Source organism: Atractosteus spatula, chromosome 24, assembly GCF_055471065.1.
Source record: "Atractosteus spatula isolate fAtrSpa1 chromosome 24, fAtrSpa1.hap1, whole genome shotgun sequence".
In the NCBI taxonomy this organism is placed as follows: Eukaryota; Metazoa; Chordata; class Actinopteri; order Semionotiformes; family Lepisosteidae; genus Atractosteus; species Atractosteus spatula.
In genome coordinates this window covers 8,969,396-8,987,375 of record NC_142729.1, presented here as the reverse complement: position 1 = coordinate 8,987,375, position 17,980 = coordinate 8,969,396, and positions in this window count along the sequence as shown.

The following is a 17,980-nucleotide window of genomic DNA, read 5'->3' as shown; positions in this document are numbered from 1 at the left end:
ATAATTTTTAGGTTGTCTTTCACCTCTGCCAGCTCCTTCAGCTCCGGAGACTGGCTCAGCACCTGCTCCGAAAGAGGTTGACGCACTGGGTCAGCGATATGCTGATACATTTGCCCAATTGCTGGGTCCTGTTTCTGCATTTCCGCAAGATCGGTGTTAAAACCCTGTGACCCAAGCACTACAGATTGAGGGTCAGCTCTGACATCCTGTCTAGCCCTGCTTCGGGTGATCGCCTTGACCTCAGCCACGGTTTCTGGGGGTAGCCATTCCTGCTGGAACTGCCAGGGTTCACCCTCTAAGGCGCCAGATTTGGCCAGCCGGTCGGCCTCATCATTCCCGTCTTTGTCGGGTCCCTTCACCTGGGAGTGTCCCTTCACCTTCCTCCAGTAAACCATCATTCCAGCCTCGGTCGTGAGCTTGTCACTGGCCAGGAACAACTCTTTGTTCTTTACTTCCTTGCCCTGGGCATTTTTCATGCCGTTACCCTTCCAATACGGAAGATGGGACACGAAGCTATGTCGGGCGTAGTTCGAGTCACTACAGATGACAAATTGTTTAAGGCCATTTGTCAGGGCCTGCTGGAGGGTGATCAGCACCCCAGCTACTTCCGCATACTGACTAGTCTTTGGTCCTAGCTTATAGCAGGTCGGCCCACAGGGAGTATTGTCTTGCCAGACTACTCCTACCCCTGCTAGCACCTGCTGTTCGTGGCGAAAAGAGCAACCGTCAACATAGGCCATGGGTAAGCCCTGGCCCACGTTCTCATCGTAGTACCGATGATTGTTCGGTAGCTCAGCAGCGGGAATTGTTTCTGGAGCTTCCATGTCAGTGTCACAGCCGTGACACACTTGGCCCAAAGCCAGGCCCTGTCCCAGGTACATTTTCTTGCTCTGTGCATAACGTACCTCTATCTCATAGCCTTGTAGGGCCATCATCCATGCCACAATCCTGCTATTTGACACCCTGCCCGATTTCAGTCTCTGGCTATGCAGGAATGTCAAAGGTTGGTGGCAGGTTTCGATGATGATCTTTTGTCCCCCTACATAACTACGGAAGTGTTCTACCGACCAGACCGTAGACAACAGGGCCTTCTCGCAGTCCAAGAACTTTTGCTCCACTGGGCTCAGGGCTCGACTGGCATACGCCACCACCCTTCGTTCTTGGTCATATTCCTGACTCAGAGCAGCCCCAAGGCAGTGCTCTGAGAACCCTGCTTCAAGGTAGAAGACCTTATTTTTGTTAGGGTAGGCCAAGCACGGCGCACTACCGAGTCTGCGCTTCAGCTCCATCACAGCCTGTTCTGAGGAAGGTCCCCACTCAAAGGGCACGTCTTTCTGCAACAGCTTGTGGAGGAGCCTTGCTATTTCAGCGTAATCCTCAATGAACTGCCGGGAATAATTACATACTCCCAGAAAGCTGCGCAGTTCAGATAGGTTAGTGGGCGACTTCATATTCTGGATAGCTTGGACTCTGCTGGACTGTGGCTGTATGCCTTGGGCTCCAACCAATAGTCCCACGTACTCCACTTGGGTCCTACACCACTGTCCCTTAGCCAGAGACAGTTTGGCCCCTGCACGGGAGAGCTGGGTCAACACATGCCTGATCTCGGCCATGTGTTCTTCCCAGGTCTGACTCCGCATCAGAATATCGTCCACATAGACCAGGTTGCCCCTGGCGGCTGCATCACTCATGGCTTTGTGCAGAAATATGTTGAACTCTGCTGGGGAGTTGGAATACCCAAAGGGGCATCGATTCCAGGTGAACTGCCTGTTTCCAAAGGAAAAAGCCAGTTTGTACTGGTCTGTCGGTTCTACCTTAAGGGTCCAGAACCCATTGGCCACATCCACTGTGGTGAAATATTTCGCTGTTGTCACCTTGGCTAACTCCTGATCTAGGTAGATCATTGGCCATCGTGACAAAGGAACCTGTTTATTCAGCTGCCGGTAGTCAATGGTCAGACGCCACTTACCATTGGGTTTCAGCACCGGCCACAGTGGGGAGTTATAAGTGGAGTTACACTCCCTTATGATCTGACGCTCTAGTAGAGCATCCAACGTCTGCTTTATGGACTCGTATACCGTGAGGGGAATGCGATACTGCCTGACATAGGTTGGGCGGGCGCCAGGGGCCGTAGGAATGCGCACTGTGTGCAAATCCGTCACCCCGCAGTCATAGGCGTCCCGTGCAAACACTTCCTGGAAATCCTGGAAGATCTGACACAGCTGCTGACGCTGGCTTTCCGTTTCCAGGGCATCTGCCTTACCAACCTGTTCCTGTACCTGCTCCAGGAACCCCGCTTTTGACAGCATGGCGGTATCCCGGGTCGCACTCTCGGCTGAGTGGTCCGTCGGAACAGCTGCGTGTACTGTATACACAACCATCTCATCCTTATCGCTAAGGTCCACTCTGCACACCTCCTGGTTGCAGAATCCCTCTATTGGCATAATTGCAATCATCCGCCGGGGGTAGGTGAAGTACACCTGCTCGGTTCCCCCCTCCCTGGCCAAGGGACCAGGGAGCTGCCCCAGTACTGGGATGGCCAGTTCGAAATCATAGAAACCATTGTCAATTACCAGTCCCATGTCAGTGCGAGCAGGGATTTTGACATCTTGTTTTGCTATTTTCTGCACCAACAGGCAGGTGGCTCGGCCATTCCGTTCCAGTCTGGGGGTACCACAGACTGCTAGGTTCAGTCTGATAAACTGAGCTGATGGTTGGAAGAAAACCATCTCAGCATCCATTCTCTGTCCCTTCTTTAGGACAAGGCGTACCGGAAACCCTGCTGTTGACGCAGGAACGATCAGGTCCGATTCGTTTACTACCTGGCAGGCCTGAGGAATCGTCTGACCTGACCGAATGTTCTCGGGGTCGCCGCTTAGAGAGTGGGCATCTGGGTTCACCCATGTCCACAGCACACTGTTTACTGTGTCCAGCTGGGCGCCCAGTCGAACCAACAGGTCTGCACCAATACAGACCGAATGGGTCAGCTGAGGTGCTACCTGGAAGTAGTGAGCAAACTTCCTTTTTCCGATGGAGATGGAAGCTGCACAGCTTCCTTTGCTCCAAATGGACCTATGAGGTGGGGGTGCCCACCACAGAACCTGTGATTGCGTCACCAGGGTCACCTGATGGCTTCGCGACAGGTCCTCGAACAGACCTTCACTGATTATGGACTTCTCAGAGCTGAGGCTGAGAATTACATCATCAACCTGCACTTCTGCCACCTGGACCCCTCCCACCACCATGGGGTGGTAGTCCTGGTCCCCCTGAGGTACCAGGGCGCACAGAAAGGACTCCCATTCATTACTGGACAGGGAGATCCACTCTTCTTCAGGGATGAAAAAGGGGTGTGCTTTACCTGGCGGGTCAAGCAGCTGCTCGGAGCACTGCTCCTGTAGTTGGGAGACCGTGGGAGTGCTGGCCTGGGCAGGACTTCCCTGTAGTTTTGGAAAGCAAGAAGAGGCATTTATTTCTCGTCCAGAGGAACCAGGAGGATCCTCCAACTCAGCTATAGTGTTCAGTCGGCACTGTGTGATCACCGCATAACCACTGAACCCCCCTTTTTGCTGTACGACAGGCTTAGGGTTTTTGACTTGAGCCCACAATTTTCCATGCTGGCAGTCCACCAGAGGCTCCAGCCTGTCAAGCAGGTCTTGGCCAATGAGTAGTGGCTCTGTTTTAAACCTAGAGACGTAAACAGGATGCACCACGTTCATTGGCCCGAACCTAAGTGCCACCCACACTCGGTGTGTGATCCTGGCATGATCCTGGGTATAGCTGGAAATATCTATCTTACACAGTTCTACCTTAAATCTGATGCCTTTTCCTTTTGCTACTCGTTTGAGCTCGCTGAGTAGATCGGCTGACATCAAACTAATTTCAGCCCCAGTGTCAATCAGTGCTTCTCTATCTAAGACGTTTTCAAGAGAAACCTTGATATAAATACGCCTTGCTTTGCCTTTCTGGCTGAGATTACCTAAGAATTGTTGGAAGCCTGCCTTCTTTGACTTCAGGGGCGGGGTCAGCGCCCAACTCAGAGTCACAGCCTTCTTCCAGGCAGGAACCCTCCCACCCAATCAGATAGACTGAGGGAGGGGTTTGGGATGGATCCCCGCCTCCTCCAGTGAGAAGGGGCGTGGTCCCCCTAAGCTCATTCACGCTTCCGGCATTCGGTGCGGAAGGTTTACCCTGTCCTGATCTCTCAAGCAGGGCTTGTTCAAGCCTGGCCAGGCGGGTTGCAGTCGACTCCCTTCGTCCAGCATTATGATAGGCTCTGCCTGTGCCCTTGCCTTCCCCGTAGCGCTCACGGCGGCTCTGACGCTTAGTGCGGTCCTGCCTGCCTATTTTGCGCCGGGACTTAGCGGGCTCAGGAACCTCAGCTCCCTCGAGCTGAGGCGAGTCGTCAACCCTGCTGGCTTTAGTGGCGAACACGGACGTTTTAGCAGGTTTTCGCTCTGAGGAAGCAGAGACTTCAGCTCCCCAGGCTTTTTGAGCCAACCTTCTAATGTCAGCCATTTTCATCGCTTTTGCATCAGTGTGCATCACAATCATTTTCCTGATTGAGGGATGCAGATTAGCAATGAATAAACCTTTGAAATTCACGTTCTCTTCGCAACCCTCTTCATTCCGCCCTGCAAAATAAGTGCGCCTACAGATGCAGCCATTCAAAATGCGCGGGCGATACCGCATTATTTTGCGGTACGCTGTACGCAGTCTACCGCAAGCTACCGGTAAATACCGCGAGTTACCGTAAATTCTCCTATAATACGACAAGCAAAATAATAGTATCCGGAATTTCCGCAAGGTGGAGCTAATAAAGCTCAACCTCTCATGTTTGAGCTGTGGCCATCAAAGTCTTTAACGAAGATATTACTAATAGTATTAATAATGAATGACCTTGGACAAGCTGTAAGTGTAAACTCAAAGTATTGCCCTGGTCAACATTCTTTTTTTCATTGACCGTCTTTGTAAAAGTAACACCACAGCATTTCGCAATCACGCATTTGTTTCCAATCATGCAAAGTACAGTGATTCACCATGCCTTTCACATGCTCATAAAAGAGATTGATTTAGGAACATAAACATATTACCGTATGCAAACTGTACTGTATACAGTATGTATATGTATATTTAATGTCTTATCTGTGCCCGTTTAAGTATTGAATATTCATATCTAATTTTACCACTGAAGGGAAATCTTAGTAGCTGAGCATAAAAAGAATAGGAGCATACTGCAACGCGTGTGAAGGCCATAAACAATATTAATTTTGGAACATAAACATACAGTATATGGCTGGTCTCGGTACTTTAAAGAAAACATACACGAAACATGGTTTCATTATGACCAGAATCGGTCTTGAGATATTTTTAACTTGATTTACAGTATTTGAGAGGTATGTCTTAACACCGATACTACAGTGCTTAAGTACTGCTCACGTATATGTTTCTAGGTTTATATTATGCATTTCATACGGTCAAATTACTTTTGAGCAACTAATAAGAAGCGCGAAACGGTATGCGTTTTAGTTTCGTTTTGCACTGGGACCCGTGGATTGATTAGAGATATCAAGTACATACAAGTCATTTTTTAAATGTTGTAGTTCGTCTTGAAAAAATGTTACGAGTACATCATCTATCAACAATTACACAGGTTCTGTTTCCATATTGCGGATTGTGGTTACGTAATATTATTTTCTAGATTTCACGTTGTGAATATATGATTTGGGCAAACAGAGCCGCAAAGAAGTACATTATGGGTTGTTGTTTTTTTTTTGCAGTTTTATCTAGAACAAGCGATGCTTAGACCTTTGTCTGATTCTTGTGAAACTATCCACACGACAGTTACAGTACCTAGGAGTTGACTTCAGTGATGTCACTGATGGGATGTTTCTAAAAATCCATCCTCTGTAAAACGTCTTCTTTAGTTGTCCTGCATATGTATTCGCTAATGAAGCTGTGTGTTCTGAGCCTGGATCTCTACATTTCTGTATGAACCAGCTTAGAGGGCTAAAGACAGGTTGTGTTTAAATTGAGTGTAAGGCAATTTATGCTTCTAAAGTCATGGTCAGCATTTATTATTGTACTGTGCTGTAAACTTGTTCTGTGCCTAGTCACATTATTTTATAGCGTTTTTATAGCGTTATCAAATCCGGTGGCAATGTGTGTTAGTTTCCTGACTCCCATGTCACATGGTCTGTGATTGAAACCTGTGAAACCGGTTTAATTCGTCACAGCCAGCACTCCGGTTGTAAAGTAGAAGCAGGCGAGATTTCCAGCGAAAGACACCTCCCCCTTCTTCAGGTGTGAGGGTCTTCTGCTCAGAATGAAACGCTAAAATGTAATATAGGCTCTGAATGGGTTCAATTATGATTTGGGCTTGATTAAGGTCGCTGCCTTTCATCTAAAACCCTACTTGAATCCTTCTAAACTAAAAATCAGTGTTAGTGAGTTCTAAATAAAGAGGTATCCAGGTAACAGTGAAATGGGCGGACAGTCTGGGGAGATCGCCCGTTTTCCATGTAAATAGTTCCCTGGTTCCGCACCCCTTGGTGTTTCTCTCGCTCTCTCTCGGGTCACCTGATCATTAGCTCGAAAGATTTGAGTGCTTTGTGTATATTCTAATGGTAGTGGGGGCAGGGTGTGTGGGAACAGGTTTGGTTGAAATTACATTGGAGATCTATGTTCTTCACACCTGAAACATTTTCTCTGAAAGCATTTTCTTCGCAGTTTAACCGATCTTGTTACAGCATGTTACAGTTTACTATTATTAACCATATTAATTTTAAGTGCTTAATGTAAAATCTTGTAAAAATATATTTTCATTGTTCAAATATACATTAAATCTGACTGTCATATAATAAGTTAAATACAAAACTAAAGAAAAAATAGGGTTAAATATAATTCAAAATATTTTGCTAACAATGTTAACTGTTTATGAATAATAAAATGTATTAACTAAGGAGTAGGATGGCACAGTTGTTAGTATGTTTTTTGTTTTGTTTCTTTTTCATAAATACAACAGTAGTACCTGATGTCTCAGTGGCTTTCAAAATTAAATTATGCATGCAAACCTGTGAACTAGAAAGATAACTAAGATATCCATCCATTTATAATGGTGGCAAAGTGGTTAGCATTGCTATCTTGCAGCACTGGGGTCCTAGGTTCAATTCCTGCCATCCTGTGTGTGTGGGGTTTACATGTTCTCTCTGGGTTACATGGTTTTTCTCCATATGTGTGATATGACTCCCTCTCGCACTCCAAAACATACTGGTAAGTTAATTGGTTTATGGGAAAACTGGCCCTGGTGTGTGTGTGTTTGTGTCTGTCTGTCCTGTGATGGACTGGCGCTATGTCCAGGGTGTATTCTGCCTTGTGTCTGTTGCTTACTGGGATAGGCTCCAAATCCTCTGTACTGGATAAAGAGATTAGAAATGAAAGTAAAGGCACTGTGTGGATGGAACTATACACAGTGTTAGAAACCCACTATGAAATGGCAGCATCTCACTGAGAATAAAATATTTTATAGTGCTGGCTTAAGGAAACAGCCTTTCCACCTCTCTTGCACATCAGTATCCATACCTAGTTATTTAAACAAATTGCCTCTAATTATAAACATCTTAATATGCTGGCTCTGTGGATCCGCATCAGCTATGTTTGCCCATTCCTTCAATTCATGTGCATCCAACACACAGTTCAATGCCAGCAACTACACATAATCTAAAATACAATCCTTATTTCAGTATCTATGTAAACATATAGTCTGTTAACTTCATCATCTTCATCAAAAGTATGCCTAACCCCATTAGGAAGTGTTCTTGTTATAAGTGTATTCCTCAGCTTTCCCCAAACTATCTTCTTCTTGCCAACATCTCTAGTCTTTTATCCTGCAATAACTCAGCCAACACTTAAATCTCCAAAAGCTGCTTGTGTTAATTTCTTTAAATTACAAATATCATGTGTAAATACTGGCCATGTAATACTCTGCATTGTGGAATAATAGTTTATTTTAAAGGGAACTAGAGAAACTAAGAACTAGAGAAATCAAGAAAGGCTTTTTTCTAGAATTAATAAATGCACACCCTGTTCACTGGGGAAATTAAATCCACACTGAGCAATCTTCAATATGTTCAGAATATGACAGCAAGAATCCTATCAGGGATGCATTACACCTGTTTTCAAGTCCTTGCACTGGTTACCTATCAGATTTCGAGTCAACTTCAAAATCCTTATCCTCCTTATATACTGTCCTACAACTGGTATTATTGATCTCCGAATTATTGTACTTGACATGACTTCATTCAGCCTTTCCTGAACGTCTATGACAGGCAGAGAGAGTGCTGTTTCTGGTGCGATCTTTTGCAGCTGACATTTCACTGTTTTAAACGAACAAGAAATTAGATTGCTCATAAATCACTTATTCTATATAAACACAGCGTAATTGCCCTCCGAAAATCCTCTTTTTCTTGTTCGTTTTAGAGACCTTGATCGAAACTGATTTTAGATGTCAGAAAGGATTTATTTTCTCTGTATTTCCTACATTGCTTTGTCAAGATTTTAACTTTATATCTAACTTTATATCTAGGCTCAGATTTCAACTATAAATCGTAAAGTAATTAATAGCAGTAAATACTGATGTTTTGCGCCCTCTTACCACAAAAATATATGTTTTGTAGTTGGGATTACCTTTATTTCGTACGCGTAGCTACTCCGATTCGGACACCGAACAGTTAAAGATGGCGGCAAATCAGACACCCAGAGAGAGGGGGGGGGGGCGTCTTCTCGCCTCCATAACTAAAATGCCAAATAGGGGTGGCTTAAGCGACATACACAGTCTTGTAACTGACAGTTTGAGGTAGCCTATCGTGTAAATTTCGCTTTGTTGCTGAAAGGTTAAGCTTTCGAAACTCTGCCCCACATTCAGGTGACTGATTTTTCGCCCTGTTTCGTTGGTTAAACGCAATGATCACAAGCACCACCATGGTAACTGGGATGTGTAGTTTTTAATTCCGTTTGAATTATAACTGTACGTACTGTCTTCATATTTGGCCAGGGCTTTAAAGAGAAGGCGCACCAAAAAATGTCGGTGCCGTCGTCTCCGCTTTAAAGGTACCCCCGTGCTGGAAGAATTTGACCTCAGAACGTTTGCCCAGCGTAGTTATAGTGAACATAAAAACAAGAGTTCGCTGGCATTATATCCTAGAAGACACAGACCGGCGCCAGACGGGTAAATGCTTGATGAACTAGGGATTGGACAGTTTCCAAGTGCTTGTAAAATCGATGGAAATGTTCAAATAAATGTGCAAAAGAAATAAACAAAATAACCATTTATTTCTTTATCATATTGGCTGGCTAATGTCCTCTCTTTGCTAGTTAGTGGCTGTGTTTCTGCGTTGGGTAGCAACGGGTGACTGTTCTCAGGCGGAAGATGTAAACAGCTTAATTTTCTTGTTAAATAATTTTTAAAAATTAAAATTCATTCTATACAGCAATCACATATTTGGGTACCGTTTCATAAAACTTTCATGCTTAAAATGTTTAGGGAGAAATGGAAGACTGGTGTGTATTTTTTCTTTAAACTATCAAGACCAGCCATACACAGTACAGTTTATGTACATACAGTAATGTTTATGTTCCTAAATTAATATCGTTTATGACCTTCAGATGCGTTATGCTCCTCTTCTTTTTATGCTCAGCTACTAAAATTTCCCTTTAGTGGTAAAATTCCATATAAATATTCAAAACTAAGCAGATTGAAATGTGCACAGTAAAGACATTAAATGATTAAATCTTTTCACTACCAACCAATGCACCACGAGTGCCCCTGTCGGTCATTTTGGCCAGCCAATCACTTGCCCTGCGGTGCCCTGCGGGTTGGTTACTGTACCGCGGGTTTTTACCGTTCATTTTGAATGGCTGCATCTGTAGATCAGGAGTTTAGGAGCTTCCCCAGGTTTCTGTTGGTACCAGGATAGGCAGTCATTGCTTGAATAGCAGCTGCCTACTGCGCTGCTGGTCTTACAGTTCACAGTGACTGTCTGTCCTGCAGTTACAGATTTCACTGTTGGAGTCTGAGTCACAGTAATCTGTCCTCTGGATTCTGAAAATAAAAAAAACATCATTATATTTATATTGTTTGTTTTCATTGCCAGCATTATATTTTTGCATTGTCCAATGTATTATACTTCAATTATATCTTCCCCCCAAAATAAAAATAAATAATGAAATAATATCTTACCCTGAGTGCAGACGATGAGTGCCCAGATGAAGATGGTGATGAAGGTCATTGTTGCTGTGGGTTCTGTTGCCATGCAGGGCAGCTCTCAGCGATGAAGTGTTAAACTCACAGGGCTATAAACACTCCCAGAGCACTGAAGCATGTGCTGCCAATGCAAAGTGTCTCTTCTATGCAAATTGGTTTCCTTGGTCAGTAAACCATAGACTGTTATTATAGCAGTTGCTCGGACCAGGGAGATTTTTCTGAAGTATGAAAACAACCTTATTTTATACATATCTATATGACAAAAATAGCTCTGATCTGCTTGCAGAGTGAAAGTTCAGTTCTGGGAAAGTGGTTTGACTATGACCATGTTTGTTTCTGTGTCTACCGTGTGGTGGGCTGCTGTCACGTACTGTACAGGGTGTATCCTGCCCTGTGCTGTTTGCTGTCTGGGATAGACTCTGGCTCCCTCGTGACCACGAATTGGATCAAGTGGATAGAAAATGGATGGGTGGAATATCAATAAAGTCTAACACCGAAACGTGTTTTCAAATGACATAGGATGATAATTGTTAATCATCATGAGTTAATAACTCTGTTTTTCTATTGTTATAGTGATCATTTATTTGTATTTACTTCCCTAAGCCCTAGATAAACATGCTGAGTGACTCAGTGCTGTCTTTATTCTCTACAGTGTGGGACAGGGTGCAGTCAGAGGATTTTTACAGGTGTTACAATCCTTCCTCCTACCCCTGGGTGATCAAAGAGACCCCAGAGAGGAGAGGACATAACAAGTGTAGCTCCTACTGGACTGGTGAGATGAGTGGGTCACAAGTTGTGACCACACTGGAACAGCAGACATACAAAAGACTTTAAAGACAAGGGAGGACCCACTCCAGATCTCCAGCACTGTCCTTCTGTCGTCTCTGTATTAAAATATTTCCCGGAGAAATAAAGTTGCCCATGATTTAAAAAAGGGATTAAATTATTTTTTGTTTTGTTTTGAATGTTTCAAAAAAGCATTTAGAAGATGCAAAAAGAGAGAGGACACACTCTGAGTCCCTCCACAGGTAGGTTTCAAACCAGAAAATAAAATCTATGAACAGTCAAATACATTTAATAGTCATTCAGTAAATACATCTCAGATTCCTTGCAGTTCAATTCTTTCTCTGTCTTGAGCCTCGTCTGACCACCTAAATATTCTCCTGTTGTGGCAATACAGATGCAATATTAATAATTCTATTGCTTCTCATTGCAATGCATTTCTCATTGCACTGTCACTTTGCAAAGTTTAATTTCTCAAATGTACAGACTTTGTTCAAATATAATATAATAATTGACAGAAGGAAACAGGGATGTAAAAGGTGCCCCATTGCTTCCTTCACAAGAACAGCCAAGATTGCCATAGTTCAGCTTTCATTACTGCCCTATAATGTTGTGGCTGGAATGTGAAAAGTGGGCAGTTTTAAAAAGGCAGAAGTATAAGAATATAAAATACACCTGGGGTGAGAGAGGACAGGAGACAAGGAGATTAGCCTGATAGGGCTGGAGAGGAGTGGAAGAAGACTGAGAGACTGGAACCCACTCAGGTCATGCAGAGACAGGAATAGTGATATGTTGATGTTGTCAATGAGCGCCCTCTTGTGGGCATTGCAAGAGGTTTTTCAGTGTAATAGTGTGATGGGCTGGAGCCACAGGGGTCAAGTGTAGACAGCATGATGAGTATGGAAACAGGCCTTCATTGATAACAGATTATAACACATCACTGGAGATCAAAAAACCTTCCTAGAATTCCTCTATAGACAGCTACACAGCAGAGCTGTGTTTTCTGAGTTAATGAAAATAATTTTGAAGATAGGTTAGATACCTTGTTCTGTCAAACTGGAGTTTTCACAAAATGTAAATATTAATCTCTGTTGTAATTGAACCTCGGCAGGATTCTGTTTTCACTCTCAACTTCTTTAATACCTGAGAGTTTTGTCTTTAATTATGTGTATCTTTGGGTGAACCTGTGAAAGGTTTTCAGAGAAGGGGCTTTTAGAAGTAAATTCAGTCACTGATCCACTAACACTGAAATGAGGTGGGATCTCATATTGAAAGGTAGGAGTAAAAAAAATCAGAGCCTGTGCTGCCTAGTCAGGTACAGTATCTCTGTCTTTCCCGTGCACATTGTCACCCATAGACGAACAGACAGGACTCCTGCTCTGACAGAACAAGGACAGCAGGACTGGACAACGTGTAGATGACGAAACACAACAGCTGAACCCTAAATCCACTTAACACAGCTAGACCAGAGTGAAGTGTGGAGTGACTTGACACTGCATGTTCAGAGGGAGCAGGATAATAACTGCCCCGATGGTCACTCCCAGGACAAAGGGTTAATAATAGGAAGGAGAATTCCTGCTTTTATACAGCACCTTTCATGACAGAGGATCCTTAACACACAGGAGGGGACCCACTGCACTGAAGATCAGCACCAGCTGGGAGACGAGCAGCAGCCATTCTGCATCAACAGCCCCACTACACAGCAGATTCTGGGGAGAAGAGAGTAACAGCGACCCCCTACTGACTGAGCAGGCAGGACCTCAATTTAAACCCTCATCTGATGGGCTGGCACCTCTTACAGCAGAGTGTCTATGTTCTCCAGACTGGAGCAACACCTGGGTATTACTGGCTAAAAACATAGCACAGGTGTTAAGAGTAGAACTAAAATGAGATTAGTATGGTCCTCTGGACACTCATTAAACTGTGTTATTAAATTATGGTTAATAGAACAATAACCTAATTACCTAAATTCTCTGATCACATTTCTTTCCCCTGTGTTGAGTGGCTCTTGTGAAGTTGTAGTATAATCTCACTGTCCCTCAAAAAGTCTTTAGTAACATTATAAGAAACAGAGTTTAAAGACCTCACAGCTCCCTCTAGTGCTACTGAGGACTCTCACTGGCACTGAGGACCACACTGCTGGTGCCTTTCAAGCAGAATGAGACCATGTGTGTCAGTGAATTGCTGCTCTGAACACTTTAAGACACACAGTGTTGATCAGTCACTGTCCAGCCCTTTCAGAGTCACTGAGGACAGTTAAATTAATGAAAAATGTATCACATGTATTTTCTCAGTGTTGCAAGCTGCTTAAAAATAATGAGTGCAACTGGACAGAATCCTTCTCTCTCTCTGTATTTCTCTCAGTCTCTCTTTCAGATACCGGGCTGTCCTACAGAGTGCAGGAGTGCACCTTCTCTAGCTCTCCTGGCTGCCTCAAACCCTGCTGACAAGAGGCCAACTCTTGTATAACAACTGACAGCTGACTCCTCTTAGGCAGTGACTCATCTGACTGCCTGTCACACTCAGGTTATTTCCATTGTTTATACCGTAAATATTCACAATCAACATTTATAAATCAACATTTATAAATTATTTTAAATCACTTTCCTCTCGGAGTCCAGATTGTTCTGATTCTCCAGTGCAGACTAATGTTCCAGGAGGCTCTGTCTCTATCAGCTGCACAGCCAGCAGCTGCTCTGCCTGGAAACCTAGCTGAAGATGCACTAGACTACAATCTGACTGCTGTTAGCTGAAGTTGTGGGTAAGACAGTTATCCAGGTCTGTCCAAAAACCTCACTCACCCCTAAATGAGCTTAAACAATCAGGACAGGGGATTGAGGCTGTGAAAAGTTGCATAACTATTACAGATGGACTGAACAGAGCTGGGTTTGAACATAATTTGCAAACATTGGTTAAAAAAACACATTACATTTGTATTTTAGAAATGAGCAACTTGGACTTTTTTACAAGACAAAATTACAAAAATTACAAATAACTTGAGTTTCTCTGCAATGGATTAACATATACATAGAAGTTAAAAAAATAGTTTTAGTTAGTAAGACCTTTCATCCATGATGAACAAGCCTCAACTCTATACATTGTTGAACAAAGTATTGCTGCTCTGCAGCTGTTCTCAGCCTCAGTCCCTGTGTTTACAGTTTATGAACAGAGCAGCTCCAGCTGAGTTGAAGAAGGTTTTTGTACAGGCGTGTATCACTGTGTGAGAGGAGTATGTGCACCCTGTCCACAGTAGTAATCTGCTGCATCTTCAGCCTGGACTCCACTGATGGTCAGACTGTAGTCCAGTCCAGATCCTCTGCCAGTGAAACGCTCTGGGACCCCAGACTGACATTCAGTTGCCCAATAAATGAGGAGTTTTGGAGCTTCTCCAGGTTTCTGTTGGTACCAGTTCAGGTAGTTATAATACCCAGTAATTGAGCTACTGGCTTTACAGTGGATTGTGACACTTCCTCCAGAGAGGACGGAGAGAGCTGGAGGAGTCTGAGTCATCTCAACCTGCCCAGAGGACTCTGAAAGAAACAAAGATTAAAACAGGCAGGACTTTTAAATCAAAATCAGTAATCAGTTTGTAAAGAAAGATATAAAAGAACGCATGAGATGTGTTCAATATTACAAATAATAATAATAAAAGTCCTCACCTGGGATCCAGATGAGTAGCGTCCAGAGGAAGATGGTGATGAAGGTCATTGTTGCTGTGGGCTCTGTTGCCATGAAGGGCAGCTCTCAGTCATGAAGTGTTAAACTCACAGGGCTATAAACACTCCCAGAACACTGAAGCATGTGCTGCCAATGCAAAGTGTCTCTTCTATGCAAATTGTCTTCCTCTGTCTGTAGAAAATGGAGAAGATCAGTTGCTGTAGTTGTGGCTCTGGTATGCAAAGCACCTTCTTCTACTGTGTATAAATCCTGTTTCAGACCAATCAATGTGATCTGAGCTGGGAGCAGAGGTATGACTTGAAAATGGATAGATAGTTTTCCTCTGTTTTGCATCATTCATTAATCACAGGGTTTTTATAAAGATGAGAGAGAAGGGCTTTCTGTCTGATCCCTGACTGATTTTAAAAAAAGACATTAAGCAACGTGAGACCCCAGTCGGTGAGGGCCAGGGAGATCACATCATCTCACTCTCTACAACATCTCCCTCTGCTGGGGACTTTGGGGAGAGCATTATCATTACAACCCTGCTCTCCTCACGATCTTAACCCAGGAGGAGGAATTTCTCACACAGCCTGCTCCCTGTAGAAGAGAGCAGGGACTTGTAGCCTCCAGTCAACAGCAGAGGGAGGCTACACTGAGGGGGCTGTTCTTTCCACTTGCTGGAGGGTAGAGTTCACACTTTCACACACCGGTCTGATGAAGTGTTTTTTTATCTACAGATAATTCAAGATGGAGGTTGGTGTTGGGTTTTGAAGAGCCTCCAGAGGAAAGTTTTGCTTTATTAAAAAATCCTTGCACTGTAATTATTCTGCAATTGCAAGTTTTAATGTGCCAAGGCCGCATGATCCGCATGTCACGAACCGTATTCCAGTGTGCACCTCTGGCCGTCAACACCTGCGCACTAGTTAAGCTATTATCACTTCTCACACCTTTTCCTATTTATACGCTCTCACTCCTCTCAGTCTCCGCTCACTGTTCAGCTCGATTTTTGACTTTCTCTTGTGCACATACCTTTCTGACCTGACTTCTGGATATCCGACCCCGTTCAATCTTTGGCTTCGACTTCGTCTCCGTCTAGCGTCTTTTGGATTTGGATACCTTTCTGACCTGACTTCTGTCACGACCACCAGGCAGTACAGACCAAATCGTAAGCGAGCTAATCAGCCCCAGCAGCGGGTGATTATTAACAAACGCCGCCGCACGAGTTAAACCACCTGCGCACACTCACTGTGCGGTGCGCACTGCTATTTATACCATCTTCACCTGCTTCCCACTGCTCGGTATTGAGTCTACTCCTTGAGAGCTCTACCTGGCGTTTTTCCCCGTACCTCGTTTATTCTGGATTTTGGATTCCCCTTCTGCCTTTTCGACTTTGCACCTCGCCTCTCGCCTCGGACTGTTCGCTACCGGAGAACTTCCTGGATTACGATTTGCCTTTCGCCTTTTGACCACGACCTTGCCTCTCGTTTTGGTTTGTTCGCCTGCCTCATCTATTACCCGTGCCTGCGTCTGCACAGGATCCTTGTATCTTCCCACCAGGGATTCCTAACAACTTCTGGATACCCGACCCTGTTCAATTTCTGGCTTCGACTTCGTCTCTGTCTAGTGTCTTTTGGATTTGGATACTCTCGACCTGACACTCCGGAAACCCGACCCAGCCTTCCTACCCCGACCTCGTATTCTTCCTTTTGCTCCTGGGATTTGGATGCCAAACTCATTCAAACTACTCCCTCAGCACACAGCATAGGGTCCGAGCAGTTATTCTCACACGTCGCTAGTGACATTGACACTGCAGGTATTTACAGTAGGTTGAAAACTATCATGAGCAGATATTTTTTATAGCCAATCACAATACTGCTGGGCTTTTGCACAGTGCTGCTGTCTGAATGCTAGTGGACATTGCTGCTGTTTTACTTCTAATTTATACTACCGCTATTGTGTTCTGTATTAATTACATCCATATTCCTGCAAACCACAGTTTTATTTTGTTTTATTTTATACTATTATGCTGTTGTCACACATTCCATTATGTTCCTGTCTCCAACAATGTCATGTGTTATGTGAGGAAACAGTCAAGTAAACATTTCATTGTACTTACAGTAGGTACACATGACAATAAACCTGAACTTGAGGTATGAGCAAAAGTGACCCTTGTGTTTTATGGGAATCAATCATTAATCAAAAATAGGAATTTTATTTTGTTCAGTGCTAGTAGTATTAGAGTACTGTATTATAGAATAGTTTAAAGGAGGCTTCAATATCTTAAATATAAAGATTTCTGTCATACTGTATGATGTTGTTCGTTCCTGTTTTATCTGGGGAATGAATATAGCTGGAGCCACTGTGTCTAATAATTGAACTCCATATTAGTGCAGATATGTCATTCATGAAATTCAGTGTGTTTGTGTGCAGTTGAGTTCTTTTTCATTGTCTTCTCTCTCAGCACCTGCAGTAAGTTCCAGCTGCAGCAGTGCAGCCCTGCTGAGGGAGGTTTTGTACGGGTGTGTAACGCTGTGTGCTTGGCCAGTTACTGTTGATGTTGTGTTCACTCTGACAGTAATAATCCCCTGCATCTTCAGGCTGGACACCAGTGATGGTCAGAGTGAAGTCAGTCCCAGATCCACTGTCACTGAAACGACTTGGGGTCCCTGAGTTTAGTTTATTTACAAGATAAAATCAGGAGTCTAGGAGCTCCTTCAGTTTTTTTGATGGTACCAGGCTGTGTATTCACCTGCTGAACTACTGTAAACTGGACTGCTAGTCTTACAGCTCACAGTGACTGTCTATCCTGGGAGAACTGATCTCACTGACGGAGTGCGAGTCACAGAAACCTGTCCACTGGACTCTGAAAGGAATAAGACAGAACAAGAAACTCTGAAAGTTATACTAGAATATTGTTCAAATACGTAGTACAATATTTGTTTACATACAGTATATCTGTTACAAAATCTTTCTGCTGTATATCATTCTTACCTTGAAAGCAGAGAAAGAGAACAGAGATGAAGACAGTGATGAGAGTCATTGTTGCTGTGGGTTCTGTTGTCATGAAGGGCAGCTCTCAGTCATGAAGTGTTAAACTCACAGGGCTATAAACACTCCCAGAGCACTGAAGCATGTGCTGCCAATGCAAAGTATCTCATCTATGCAAATTGTTTTCATTTGAATGAAAAACTCTAGAAAATATTTTGTCTTTGAATGGAGTAAGATTAGCATTAAAACATCCATGAAGAAAACAATTGATCCTGACAAGATTTATAATGA